At 41.8% G+C, this 13,393-nt stretch overlaps 1 protein-coding gene across 3 annotated transcripts in view; it reads right to left on the bottom strand.

The window, feature by feature from the left end:
• KCTD1 (potassium channel tetramerization domain containing 1) overlaps positions 1–13,393 on the bottom strand; it is a 67,136-nt gene that overhangs the window by 17,397 nt on the left and 36,346 nt on the right. The window lies entirely within an intron of this gene.

The raw sequence follows: 13,393 nt of genomic DNA on the forward strand, positions 1-13,393 counted from the left end.
GTAAATGTTACAACATGGTTCCTTTAATAAACAACATCCACGATGTGATTCAGCTGCCTGTTGCCACTTGAGATACTCTAGGGCATCCCAAAGTGCTGGGTGATGGCACAGGGACACTACTGCAGGCTTCTGCCCTGCTGGAACAGCCACAGAGTCCAAGCACAAACTGTGCACAGGATTAGCTTCCCATGCCAAGGTGAGTGTATACCCCACTCACAAAAATGACCAGAAACTAACTGTACCAAATGAAACAAAATCTAACACTCTTCCTAGACACTCATTTCAATTTTTTAAAAGTCAGGCTCTATTAAAGAAAAATTTACAAATTTACATGATATTAAATTCCGAGCAAAAGTTTGTAGTGCTCCTAAATTGTATAAGAATTTGTAACATTTTTAATTTAAGAGTTCTTTTACCCAGCATTTCAGGTTACTCTCACGCAGAGGAGATGGCTGGTCCTTCTTCCTGAGCTACAGCTTCTCTACAGGAATACAGAAGAGCGACATCCGAAGTTATATTTAGGAGCCCTGCTTCCTAAATGCAGGCAGTCAGCCTCAAGTATTTGAGCAGGGTGTTGAGGCGAGCTGACTGTAGAATCAAGCTGCAGCCCACGGACAGACACAGACTCCCGTGGAGGGCAGCCCACCCACACTGGGTCTCATTCCACGCACACCTTGTGCACCACCGCAGCGGTGATTGTGCACCCCGAAGATTGCGACAGCTCTGGCACGTAGCAACTAAGAAATGCTGAATGCAGGGGGGAAATGGTCTATGGAGAAACACTCAAATAAGCTTAACTCCATCAAGCTGGAGGATTTACAGCAGTGAGGATACATGTCTTACATCCGTTGTGATCTTCCTGTGGAAAGCAGCACAACCCAACAGTGAAAATCTTCCTGGGGTGGTTCCAGGCTGCTAATAAACAAGAAGATGCCTATTAAGCTGAGCACTGCTTTTAAACCAGTAGAAATATGCTGCTGATGAAGCAGACTACTGCTTGAGTTTGTAAGTTTTTGTGATTTCATTCACTTAACTGTGAAGCTTTTCTCTAAAAAGAGGAAAATATAGCTACACTTGGGACAACAGAAGCAAATAAAGCACCATTTCCTAAAGGTCTCTCCATACTGCATCTGCCCTTTTCCCCAGATGCTACCAACACCACACAACCCTCACAACAATAAATTAAGTTGCAGCTTGCAGTAATACTGAAAAAAAACCCCAATTGATCAAGAATCAACCGAGGTATGTATACCAAAAGACAAGGATTTCCTTAAGAACAAGAAGAAACAACAACTACGAATTTACTGAGAAAAAATACTGAATTTCAAACCTACAGTGTTTTAGAAAGTGCAAGTTCTAATACAGACATTTTTGGGGACAGAAAACTGTTCCAGAAAGTTCCCCTCGCCTCTGCTGAAAATCAAACACATTACAACCACCTTGCATTATTCCCTCCACTTCTGTACTTAGTTAATAGCCTTTTGCTCTATATGTGAATGTAATAAAATTTTAATTTCACAGAAATCCAGGTGTCTTGGTAGATTTTTGATTTTTTTTCCTTTCCTCACTCCAAGGCATAGATATAAATTGTTTTCTGCTATCTTTACAGGAGATCTATGGAACCGTGTTATCGAAAGTTGCAGAAGACTGAAAATAGTTTAGGGTAATCAAGAGCTGCACTGTTTCATCAAAGCCCCATCTCTCCAAAAGCCACTGGTGTTGCAACAAACAGTTTGGGGCTATAGTTTGATTTTGATTATTTTCCATTACCTTCCTAAAAACCTCCTCTTTTCGTGGCAGGCAGAAGCCAATTAGCACCATGAAAGGAAGAAGTTCTGGAGACAGATAATGTGTTAAAACAACCAACTTTCACTAGGAAGTCAGACCATCAAATTAAATATTGCTAACTACTGCACAAGAGTCTGTATTTATTTGTTTTAACCTCACAGTCCTGTGATGGAAGCTGATAGTGCAGTTCTTGGCCCCTCACTTTTACACAGCTTTTCTTCCCTCAGTGTATACCACAAGACAACTAGCACAAGTAAAGACAGGCGGCAAAATGGACCTGGGCTTTCCAGCTGTCCAAGAGAAGGCAGAACCAGCACCATGAGGAGTTTTAACAGGAGGGAGAAGGCACCTGAGGTCAGACTGGGCTCTGCCATATCACCACTGACACTGCAGCAGCACAGTCAACAAGAGCAGCAAGACCACAGGTCTCATTTGCTTGCAGCTGCCCCTCGAATCAGATGCTTTTCCCAAGCCTCACGGCTCAGCAGCTGTGCCCACTCCAACCCTGAATCCTGCAGCCCACCGAGAGCTCCAGCCACAGTGGGTGCAGGCACATAATCCATCTTTGCTGCCTCTAATTGCCACCAACCACTATCCGTGTGCTTTGATGTCAGAAGACCTCCGGCAGAGATCTGCCCCGGGGATCTCCGCTGCAGTAAAGAACGAGTCTGCCATATTCACACGGGTAACACAGAGGCAGCGACAGCTTTGCAGGGATCCCGAGAAGTGTTTGTGAAGAACTGAGCCTCACAACAGATGACAAAAGGAAGGGGTATTTCTCCACTGCGCTTCAAGGGCTGGTTGACCTTCCAGGAAAATCCTCTGCTAAACAAACACTGAGGGGCACAGAAACAACCAGCACATGACTGTGACAGCAGCTCAGGCTTCTTTGCAGGATTGAAGTCAGACCAAAGCAAGTTTGCTCCTCATGGTCCGTGAACACAGGCAAAATTAAAATCCACATCTAATTTTAGGAGCACATCACTGGCTTCTTATTTATTAGAAACAGACACTCAGACATGACAAAGAAGCAGCTTCACCTCAACGCTGAAGCAGGGAAAGCTGACAGTAACACATTCTTGCTGGCTGAAGCATGTGGAGTCACTTCAGAGCAGGGGCATCAACTCCCTCCACACTACCTGCCCTACCATTGCCAATATTTTGTTACTACGGCAGAATAATATTAGGACATCAGTGAGGAAAATAAACTCTCTGTTGTGATGGATGTGCATTTAGTCAGCAATGTGCTACAACAAACTTGACCTTTATCAGGACTAGATTTCACTGACTGCTTTTTTGGGACCTCACCCCATTTATTTTGTTCTGTCTCTGCAGCCTCTGCAATTTCTAACTGATAAAAATTTCATCACTTTTCCCAGTGGAAGCACACTGCAAAGAGAAATATTCTGGCATGCAAGGTCAAGGGACAGAGCCCTTTCTGTGGTCTTTCACAGCAACAGAAAAGGGTATTGGAAGAAATACTCCCAGAAGAGCTGCAGATGAGTTGTCCCAATGTGAAACAGCCTGGCACGGCCCAGCAGAGCTTCTGCAGGCTCAGGTTCAGGTTTGCAGAACAACATGACTCATTTTTCTTCTCTGAATAGGAACTGCACTGCCAGCTTTACGTTTTTACACAGTACCAAACCTGTTATATGTTCTTCATCACTCCCAGGGCCATTTATGTTTATCATCTTTCCCGGATTTCATTCATAAACAAAAGGAAGAAGGACTTATGCCTCTGATTGGACTACTTTGCATTTTAATAGGAAATAATAAACTGATCCATGTGGAAGCTAAACACAATTGGAAGTTGCACCCATACCAGCTGTTTCTATTTTCAAACCAGTTCTTTATGCCTTGTAATGACAGCAGACAGCAGCGACTTCCAATAGCATCTTTTTCATCCTTCATTTTGTTGAGCCTACCCAAGAGAGAAGCATGAAACATACCTGATTAGGGCTTTTATTTCTACTTCCCAAGAGGAGAATTAAATGCTCACCTAGAATCAGACCTCTGTGGTCGGGAGAGCAGCATCCATTCAGCTACACCATTAATCCAAAGTGGAAATTGTAGCTCTGCTGATGAGTTTATCGAGGTTAGCTACTAAGCAAGGGAAGGCCAGTATGAGAGGCATGGCCCAAGGCCCAGCTTTATGAGACTGCAATATTAGAAACTGGGAAAATGAGAATGTCTGATGAAAAGTGGAGCCTCCAAATACGCTTTAGCTACAGAAAAGCAGCAGTTTTTCTCCTTTCCCTTTCCCATAAGCTCTTCCAAAGGGGAAATAAGCAGGCAGGTATCTCCCTAGAATAACATTTGCCACCACTTCTCTACTCATGCATCTCCTTTGCATCTCCAACGATGGACACTGGGCTTTTCTCTGTGGCAGCACAATGGAGCCAGAGCGGTTCCCTATGGCATTACTGCAGCAGAGCTGGAAGCTGCCATGAGCAGAGCACCACCCTCATCAGCTTTTGAAAGGCCACAGGGAAGATTATCACTCAGGGGAGCTCATACACAGGAGAAGCCAGTAAAGCAAAATTAAACCTTAATATTCTACAAAGGATAAGGACATTGTTTTTGGAAGTGTTAGCAAGGCACGAGAAAAACGTATTTAAAAGTCAGCCACTAGCACATCAGGAGTCAATCGTGTTGGGCAGCAAAATATTCAGGCAAAATATAAGATGAATATAAATATAGCTTACATGTTTGAAAGTTAACATTAACTGCTTTTCACATGCTTTATGGCAACTTCAGTCCTGTGCAGCTGTAGCCACAGCACTTGGAGAAAAAGCAAAACATCTCATTGTTTCAAACAAACATGAGCAGTTTCATGTGACAAGCTTCAAGTATAAAATGAAAAAAATATTCCTAAAACTCCCACATTATACCGCTAGTAAACTAGAATTTCATAGCAAAAGTCAATAAACAATAGCTTTTGAGGCTGGAGAAATTACCATCATGGTGACATCTAATCTCTCCCCAGAAGTCAAGAATTATGACTAAACCCTTCCAACATAGATATAGCCTGAAATTCTATGTCAGAAGTATGTCCAATTGCATTTGGCAATCCTTAGCCAAGAGAGAGGCTGACTATAATTGGATGAATATTTGAAGTGCTTCATTATTCATGTAGGAAGGCTAGGTAAAAAGTGTTTTGTAGTCCCAAGACACTGGAGGGTGTGTGTTATTGGGTAATAACCAATTAGGAATGTTGACAGCGCTCTGCCTTTGGGATCACCCTGGCCAACAAAGCACCTGGGTGTATGTTGTTGTGCAAAGGCACACACCCTCTGCCTCCTGCTCAGTTTATTTAAGCTAGGCTTTCACCAAAGGAAATGGAGGACACCCCAAAGGATGTGCGTTTGACAGCTCAGTTACATTCAGAAATAGTACTGCTTTGTTGTTCTGTCTTCCAAAAAAACCACCTTTTTTCAATAGTATTTTTGAATTACTGATGCTACTGGTTATTGAAAACAAATTCCAGTTCTTCTGTTTTACTGCTTATAATCCAGCAAAAGAGCAATATTTTTACTATTTCCAGTAAAGAAATACTGACAGCAAAAGATCAGCTCCTACCCCTGTAATCTGGTAAAAAAACTGTGCCGCTATAAATACTTCAAACTCAGAACAACAGAAATCAATGATTTTCCTTTCATGCTAGTCTAAGAAAAACATATGTATCATTAGTACAGGCATGCAAAAGATTTTTAAAACTTCAGCATTTAAAAGTTAACAATCCTGACACTTGCTCACGAGAACCAGAAATCCAACACCAACTGAGGTAATGGTAGAGCTGTTCAACCCTATCACTATCTCCCACAACAAGGGTAGAAGGTACTGATGGTACAAACACTGATTTTTATTTTCTCCTTTATTTTCTTTAGCATTGTAATAAATAAAAAATAAAACCCCAAACCTGCAAATTTACATTCTCACTGGAAGCAAAGAAATTACTTTTGTGGTAAGAAAGTCCAACAGTAGTTTCTTACCACAAAAGAAACACTCAAAACTTCTCCTGAAAGATTTGCTTGTTTCAAACATGCAAAATTCAGTATGTTATAAGGAGGGACATATCAGTTTTTCTGCAGCTCTCATTTTCTGGCTTGTATCATATTTAGCTTGTCCTGTGGCACTGAGACTACTGAAGCATTTTCTCTGAAATCCCCTGAATGCCCCTCACCCTCTCCCCTATGTATCACCAAGACGATGATGTTTTGATGAAGCATCAAGCTCCGGCCCTTGAGATAATGGATTCAATGGGATACACTTAAAAGATCATTTTTCTCTTTTGTATTGACTGCTTGCACTGCTCTAAGACAGGAAGGGCTTTCATTTTTTATGTAAGCTGCAAGACCCCCAGGGTCCTCTAAACTGTTTAAGAGGGATCAATTTTCAGATGGGTAGAAGGGGCCCAGCAGACTGTCACGGTTTGGAGCGCCTTCCTCCCCTGGTATCACCGACAAGTTTGGGCAAACCTAAAACCAGCTCCCAGCTGAGCCACTCTGGCAGGGCAGAGCTTCCCACTGTTTGGGATTTGTGGTTAGCACTAGAACAGAGCTATAATTTATAGCATGCAAGGAACAAAATAGGAAAAAAAGTTTCACAGAAGGAAAATAATCACAGGGGATGGCGGAGATAAACAGCAATAGAGCTGCTAAGCAAAGCAGCGCTTGGCACTGGCGTAGGGGCAGGAAACCATCACCCCATGACACAGGTTTAATGCAGTGACATTGTTGCAATTACACCCAGGCAACCTAACAAAACAAATTTATTGTATGGCACAAAATATTTCCAATTCAACATTGCAACATTTATTTTTAAATTACAGAACAAAGAACAACTTCTGGGGTGTGGAAGGACATAATCCATCATTTGCTCTGAAGTGACACACTTATGGCAAATGCTGTATATTATAACTTTCTATGCCACAATAAGCAACTACAAGCAATTTCTTTGGCAAGGAATGCAAAGGGTTTGGGTGTGGTTCTGTGAGATACTGCTTATCCTTCCATCTCCCTCTGTGTCAGCAGGGAGCCAAAGGCAAGCCACATGTTGCTGCACTGGGACTTCAATCACTCCTGTTTTACATGTGTCACACAGCTTGTGACAGCATTTCACCTGCAACATGCCTCATGTGGAAAGAGCTTTTACCCTTCAAATATGGCCTGAATAAGAACTTAAATACAATTTTTAATTAAAAGGAATGGGATGTTAATAGGTCACTTAAAGAACAATTATGTCTACCATTTGATTGACAGGCTTCTCATACTTTACCAAGAAAACCCCATTGCAGTCTAGGAGGTAGAATTTATCTTTCTAAATTGCTGAACTGTGGAAGTGTACCCCACTGCATTTAACACTGCTTTGTGGAACTATCTCATCTTCTGAACAAAACCCTTTCATCTTTCTGTCACTCTCCTCCTTTACCTCCTTTAATCCTTTGCAAACAGAAAATTTTTGATTCATAGAAACTGAATTGCCAGTGTTGGTCTCCATCACCTAATGCCTGTTCTGCAAAATGCAGCAGTGTGAAGAAATTGCAAAGATAGGTCTTCAGTAATTAGCTTGGGTACCAGACGTGGCACAGCTGAGTTTGCTGGAAGCAGGAAAAACGAGTCCAGGCGGAGCGTCGCGCTATATTGCTTTGAGCACCTGAGCTACCCAAGTGTCTACACACACGGTGCTGCACAGTGGAAGGACTGGATAGCAAAGTGACTCTGAGCCCACTGCTTTCCTAAAGGCATGTCCCTACAAAGCACTCCACAAGTAGCAGCTACAAACTCAGCTTAAATACTTTCAAACGGTGACAGAAGCCCGCTGGTTCTCAGAAGCAGGCAGAAAGGGCCTTGAAAGTGCCAGAAAAGTGCCCACATTTGCTGCAGAGAGCTGCAACTGTGCAGGAAGAGTCCTACAGATCCAAGCTAATGTACACATCAGGGCTAGAAACAATTTATTTGATTACTGATGTAAAGACTCAATGAAAGAAATCAATGTGAATGAGTCTCAGAGACATCACTGAACTGATGTCACTAAGAGCAAAAGCAGTATCTGAGATATTCTTAAAATATGCTGGCTGCTTACCTACTCTGAGACAGCTCACTATTAACAAGAGCCAGAAAACCATGTGTGGGGGGAAAAGGACAAGCAAGCCAGCAAGGTGCTTTGATCTGATCAGGTGAAGATCACTTGTGACCTCTGTGAGCTCTGACTCCTTCCAACAGAGATAGAAAAGTGTGTACAAAAAAAAAAAAATGAAGGCAAAGCAATGAGAGACTTTAGTTGACTGAAGTAGGGTCAATGCTCAGAGCAGAACAAGGACAGAAAAAAAGATACTGAAAGGCAAGAGTCAGAGACATCAACATCTTGCATTGTGTAGACAAAGGCAAAAAAAAAGGTTGAGAACAAAAGACAAAAGGAGAATAAAGCTTGCTAGATGACACTTGTCTGGTTATGATATTTGAATAAACTGCAGACTGGTTAAGTTAGAGGAAAAGTTCACATAACAGGAACCGGTGACATTCCCTTGGCCAACACAGCATTTGTGCTTTATTTGCATTAAAATGACTGCAGATAACCATTGAGTCCTGAGCAGTTTTCACCGTTTCCTATGCAACCTCTGTCAATACATCCCCAAATGGCAAGAATACTTGTATACATGAAACCCAGCCAGAAGGTTGATCATCACCAGAAAGAAGTAAGCCAGAAGTTGGAATCTATATCCTAAAGCTTCAAACACACCCAAGAGGTGGCCCGGGTGTTGACGGCAAAACTGGAAGCCAAATATGTTTGCTTCTGCAAATTATGTATGTACTAGATGCCAATTTGCTTAGCAACTGCATTGCAATTTATGAAAGACCAATGAAGTACAAACAGTTTATGTGGGAGCAGAATGAGAACCTTGTGCTAACACACTCCTTGCCATCAGGAACTTACTCTGTAAGTACAGCAAAAGGCAAAACAAACCACTGAACCTGACAACTATCGTTCAAACCTGGGCCCTATCAGAAGTGACCAATAAGCAGAATACTTCGGTGCCACCTGAGTTTCTAATGAGATTTTTTCTTATTAGGTCAGCAAGACCCAGAGACTCAGAATATTGTTTTATCTTCCCAGGTATTGGTCAGGGAGAGTGAGAAATACTGCTTGGGTGCCCTCAGTCTAGCTTATGAAACCCTGCTATTAGGCAGAAAAATACAAAAGTTGTAAGGTTCCTATCCACAAATTTTCATCCACCAAGGATTGCAAGCAGCCTTTGCAATCAAATGGTTTCTCAAAGCACAGACCCTTAAACTAGTTATTGACAACCTCCCCTCTGCTGGACTTACAGGCTGATCCAACCCCTATAAACCCACATAAGCCAACTGGCAAAGGAATCCCTACGCTGATTACATGGCTATGGATTTTCTTCTTTCCCCTCAAGAAAAAATGGTTGTTACTTCTGAGGATTACTAGCCTCAGAAATAAGGAGCTGAAGTCTTTAGCTTTCTAACACTCCTGAATGTAGACACTTATTCCTCTGAACATATTTCCTTAAACACTGCCATAGCCAGGCAGCCAGAACAAGCATGTAATGAACCCCTGTAGCATCAAGTCTGCACATCTACATTCCCTAGCTCTGCATATGTGCAAAGAGCTCTCCAACAATCCACCATCTTGATTTTACTGTCATTTTACAGATTTGAGTGCAAAAGCATTGAAGAAGTACAGGACACTGTTTTTTACCCTCCAAGTAAATACACATAAGCCCACTTTTACTGACATTTAGAACAGGAAGACAGACATCAATTTTGTGGCCCCTTTAAGTGATGACTCACCACCAGTTACTGACCACATGATGTGAGAACCTGCTAATCTGATGGTGCTATTTCTTTTACCAGTCACCAGCCACAAGCAACAGCAGCAACTTGCTGACCTTGCAAGTTAAACATATTACAGGGCTACAATTTGAAAAATATTTACTTCTACTGAGGCAACTGTGATGACTGACCTGTGGTGATCATTAATTGAGGCAAAACAAGGTCAATATATACCCTAAGTTCAATATACATACCTAGAGCTACAATTAATCTTAGTTCAGCCAGGACCAGAAAATACCCCTCCAAGCTTTTTATTGACAGATGTGTGTTGCAAGAGAGCTCTCTTTAAAATATCAGTTGTGTAAATTCTCTGAATTTCTTTAAATGGGCATAAAGTATAGTATCATTCACAGCTCTGTTTCTATTTTCTTTCCAAGTCTGTGTATGTGGTTACACCAACCAACACAACTGTACTGCCTGACTGTGTTGAGTCTGGTCCTCATGAATCAACAGTGAATTTTTTATTAATACATGTTACTGATGATACCAACATCATCAACCTCTATCTCAGTTACTGGATCTATAAATATTTATGCTTAGAGATAGTAATCTTTTACACTTTCAATCATCATCCCAAAGCACTCTACAAATTGCTTTTTTGTTAACCTTGGTAGGAAGCAAGTGAAGCTCAAAGTTAAATCAGTTATCTTGGGTCACAGAACAGGTCAGCGAGAGGCAATGTATTTCCCTATCCCAAGCCCTCACTTTTCCTTGCCACAAGACCATGCAGCAATCAAATGATGAAATGTAAATGGTGAATAACGAGATGAGTAAGACAAGATAGATAACAAAGACTGAACTGACCCTCTGCCAACTTTTTCTGCCTATTTCCCTCCTGCCAGGAATGTTACAAAACATTAAAAAGCTGTGACCTGGACCATTCATGCTAATACAGCAGACAAAGGTGGTTACAGCAATACTGAAAACTTTCACAGAGGCTTGCTCTTTCACAGAAGCTTACCCTTGACATTGCAATTCTAGAAAGATGCAGATAGAGATGTACCTCTCAGGAAGATAAATCCAAATAAGGACAGTGGAAATAAAGATGCAGTAACACCCACTCTCCCAATATTTCCTTAAAAACCCAAATCACCAAATGCTCATTAGTTAGAAAATTTTGTATTTCTTCAAGTTCAGCATAGCTTAGAGCAGTTTGGGAAGTACTTTCTAAGGGGAGTAGGAAATGTGTGACAAGGCTGCTTTCATGGAGGTGTTACACAGGGAGGCCTATGCAAAGGGCAGACCACCCTCACCTCAGCTCAGCAGGTCTCCTACCAAGACAGAAGTCTCCAGCATGGTGCTGCAATTTGCAGGAGTTTGAACTAAGGGCCATGTCGGCTTGTTTTAGAGCTGGGGACTGATAACAGAAACTGCCAGAGCTCTGATACAGGGAAGCAGCACTGCCTGATTCACAGCACGTCCTTGGAAGTCTACCTACACAACTTGTGAAGGATAAGTCTTTCCTGCAAACTGTTGAAAAAGGCCAAGGACAGTCTGGGCATTCTCCTAAGTAATTCTGTGCTCTTGATGCAAAAGAAACTCTTACCAATAAAAAAAAATAAAAAATGCCAGTGTCCTAACTGGATCCATGTGTGTGAAATTTAATTTCCCTGAGGGCTGAGAGTGAAGATTGGGTAAGAAAACTGGGACACAAATGGATTGGTTCATATGAAAACCTGAAATAGCCCTGGGCAGAAATATGGAAGGATTGTGAAATACTGTATAGGAAGAATCCATCTTCATATGCAGGGAGTAACTCAAGATGGGAGATGTAGCAACACAAACAGATACTCCAAAAGATTCTACAAAGTTATATACAAGGTTTTAAGTGAATTTTTCCCATTCTGTGGTGGGAGTATAGGATGTGGCAATCCAATGCCATGGTGTTATGCAAATATTTGTACCAGATAACTTGGACAGACCTAATTAAAAGGTCAGATGCTTTGAACATACGAGATAGACAACACTGCTGATATTGCTGATATCAGAGATATCAGACAGCTGATGCTTGTATGATCAAAGTTCAACATCTTCCCATTCAGCTCCGATATTCAGCTGAGGTTGCCTTAGCCTGGTACACAATATCTTTTGGTAGATGCCGTGCAGACAGCATTAAGGCTGAGAGATGTAGGAATGCCGACTCCAAGCAAAGGGTTTGATCCCGCTGCAAGATGATAATGCACTGGAAGGAGGATAGGCTGCTGGGTTAAATGTAAGAGCTAGCCAGCCAGTGCTTCTTCTCTTCACAATCATAAATCCTAACACCTCAACCCATTCTCCTCAAGCTTTTTGGTGACCACAGGGAACAGTGACACTGCATGTATGTGCCTGAGCTCTTGGGGGAGAAAGGCTCCTTTAGCAGACCCTCATCTTGGATCTTCATTTCCTGGAATACTTTTTTTTTTCCCTGGGCAGTGGAAAAAACTATTAAAAAAATTTTTATTTTCAAAATCCAATCCTTTTAAAAAAAGTTTTGTACACCCAAGTCTTTAACAGATAGCTCACTGTTGCCAGATACCAACCTGAAGATCTGGTAACTTCAAGTAAACCAAAGGCTGTACAATCTGTGCAGGGGTGAATGCATCAAGGTCTACAGTCTCAGTGGAGAGAGCTACATAGAAGGGCACCTGTTCCTCAGACTTTAAAAGACTCCTCAGACTTTAAAAGAAAATTGCTATTTATTTTAGCAGAGACACCTCACATTAGGTCTTCTTGGTAGACAGGCTGATTCAAACTTAGGCTTCTTCTCGAAGCCCAAGTATGGCAAATTGTATTATTGAGCTTCATGAGACCATGTTTGAGGCATGGTCTCACTGGTTTCTTGGGAGAACCTGAAGCCCGTTGATGAGCTAAAGTATTCACAGGGGGTATTCCTTGTGAAAACAATAGGTTCTTCCTAGTCTGGATTATAACTGGGCTCTTTGAAATTACATGCTACTAGATTTTAAAATTAACTTTGAGGGCTTTTTAAAGCATTATTTTAGTTTCAGAATTTATAATTCTAGGATTACTCAATTCAAACCATCTATTAGATAAGCTGCTTGTCTGTTGGATTGCTTCACCGAGTCAGCTTTTGCCCAAAACATACATCAGTTCTGATTCTTTGGCTTCTTGAAGCACAAGAGCATTTGAGAGAAACCCACAATTGTCTGTCCAAAGCAAAGGGCAGGGATCCAGCAGCAGTAGCAAGACACTTTTCCAGTCACACCAAGGTTTCTTTGGAGGAATGAATAGGTATCTGTCAGTAGGCATTTTACATGTCAAGGCACAAACCAGGTTGGGGAACCTAACAGAAGAATTATAGAAAATGATCCCTTCAAGCTACAAGTCTTTACCTGATATCATTTAAGGAACTCTTTTTTAAAGTACTCCTTCCAATTCATACTCTACTGTCCAGGAAGAAGAAAACAGCAAGGTACAGGATGAGGTGCTATTGGATCCCAAAGGAGAAGGAAGAGTACCCTTGCTCCAAAGCAGAGAGTGCTCTATCAGAATAGGTCTCCCTCACACCAGCAAGTCAGAGTGACTCCAGAGCTGCTGGTTTGAATATCACCCTTTCAATCTCACAAAGAAAGATGACTCTGGTACCTGGCCCACAGATGAAAGGTTCATTTTAGGCTTCTGGCCCTTAGACTACATGTAATACGAGTCAGAAACCTAATGACTTTCGTGTCTCAACCTGTTACATGCTGGAGCCTGCAACTGATGCCTTGACTCATCCCTGGAGCACTGCTCTTTCAGGCAAG

This window comes from Onychostruthus taczanowskii, unplaced genomic scaffold (assembly GCF_017590055.1).
Source record: "Onychostruthus taczanowskii isolate IOZ18803 unplaced genomic scaffold, ASM1759005v1 scaffold16, whole genome shotgun sequence".
In the NCBI taxonomy this organism is placed as follows: Eukaryota; Metazoa; Chordata; class Aves; order Passeriformes; family Passeridae; genus Onychostruthus; species Onychostruthus taczanowskii.